At 41.0% G+C, this 1713-nt stretch overlaps 1 long non-coding RNA gene across 1 annotated transcript; it reads left to right on the forward strand.

Annotated features, from left to right (window-relative positions):
* The first annotated feature begins 406 nt into the window (after positions 1–406).
* On the forward strand, positions 407–1457 carry LOC134612912 (uncharacterized). The gene is made up of 2 exons (XR_010090962.1): positions 407–462; positions 1151–1457. It is a non-coding gene; the product is annotated as an uncharacterized LOC134612912 (long non-coding RNA).
* The last annotated feature ends 256 nt before the right edge of the window (positions 1458–1713 follow it).

A 1713-nucleotide genomic window follows, 5' to 3' on the forward strand; every position in this document is an offset into this window, starting at 1 on the left:
GGAGGAGATGAGAGACCACTAAGGGGTAGGGGAGATCTCTAAGGGACGGAAGGGAGAGCTCTATAGGACAGAGGGCAGGACAGGGAGCTCTTTCACACTACACACACACACACACACACACACACAATGCATCCCTGTACATACTCAGAAACACACAATGCATCCCTACACACAGAAACACAACATGCTTCCCTTACACACAGAGAAACACACAATGCATCCATTACACAAACATGCAAACACACATTGCTTCTCTTACACACACACAGAAACACAATGCCTCTTACACACACTCAACGCACCTGAGCTGTGTGAGGGGCCCCCAAAAATGGAGCTGCTTGCCGTTCTCCCAGAACATTGAATTTTGTGACCACAGTTACAAACAGCCTCCAAAGATCCTGTTCTACACCAGACCAGTGGAGCCAGACTGCAGCCAGAGCCCATCACCATCCTCATCTGGTTGTAAGTAGGCAATCTAGTATATTATTAGTGACACTAATCTCTAATTTACCTCACATTAAAGGGACACTTTAGTCCCCAGAATCACTGCAGCTTAATGAAGTGGTTCTGGTGTCTATAGTTTGTCTCTGCAGGCTTTTTAATGTAAACACACACCGTGTGCAGCACTGGCGTTAGTTCATATGGCAGATCATATGGGTAGGGCATTGTGATGTCACTGGGGGGGGCGGCAAATCTTTCTTTTGCCTAGGGCGGCAAAAATCCTTGCACCGGCCCTGTGTGCCTGGGCATCTTTACCAGCAAAGCCAGGTAAGGCTCTAGTAGTGGCATTTCTAGCGCTCTGTTACCCAGAGATATCTCAATCTGTGCTGACACTGACCTGAGCACGTCTAATGAAACAGTCACCTCCCAGGCGTTTTACTATTATGTTTACTTATTTCCTATATTTAAAAAAGTATGTGCTTGTGAGGTCTGACAAATAAAATTAAATACAGAAATGAACAGTACTGTATTTAACAGGGACAGTTCTGTGGAAACGTTGGATATTATAAATAAAGACTTGAAGTTCCTTTTTATCTGATGTTGTCACTTTCACGGTGGGCCATATTTGAATGCAAATATTAGGATCTAAGTTTTAATCTAGGAAGAAGATTAGTGTTTGCCACTAACTATTTTCTTTCGTTTTCTTTAGTCAGGAACAGGCAAGAGGAGGATGACGATGACATGATAGAACTAAAAAGCTGCAATGTGAATCTTCAAATGACCTGGAACGTCACCTGGATGATAAGACTGTTTGCCAGCTGGATTGTGTGTCCTGGATGAACATCTCCCATCAAATACCACCCTTTTAAACTAAACTGCTACCGACCTTGTCCCAGGTAGAATTGGTCTGGGCAAGTTTAGAATCTCTGATTTGGATGATGAGTAATTCATCCCCATGTATATTGGAGTTTTATTTCATGTGAGCATTATCATATAATAAAATACTTTTATTGTCAGACTCTACAATCTGTATCATTGCATTTATACAGCTGGACATTTACGTATAAAATATGAATTTGAATGCGAGTGTTTAAATAGAAGATATTAGAAATGTCCACATTTATTTCCATCTGCCAGTTATCCAGTGTTAGTTTTGGCGGCAAATTTCAATTTAGTTTTAGTCATAGTCTTTTGACTAAAAAGTCGTTTTAGTCAAATTTTAGTCAACTGAATTGTTAGTTTTAGTTTTAGTCTCGTTTTAACATTAACCCC

Source organism: Pelobates fuscus, chromosome 5 (assembly GCF_036172605.1).
Source record: "Pelobates fuscus isolate aPelFus1 chromosome 5, aPelFus1.pri, whole genome shotgun sequence".
Taxonomy (NCBI): domain Eukaryota; kingdom Metazoa; phylum Chordata; class Amphibia; order Anura; family Pelobatidae; genus Pelobates; species Pelobates fuscus.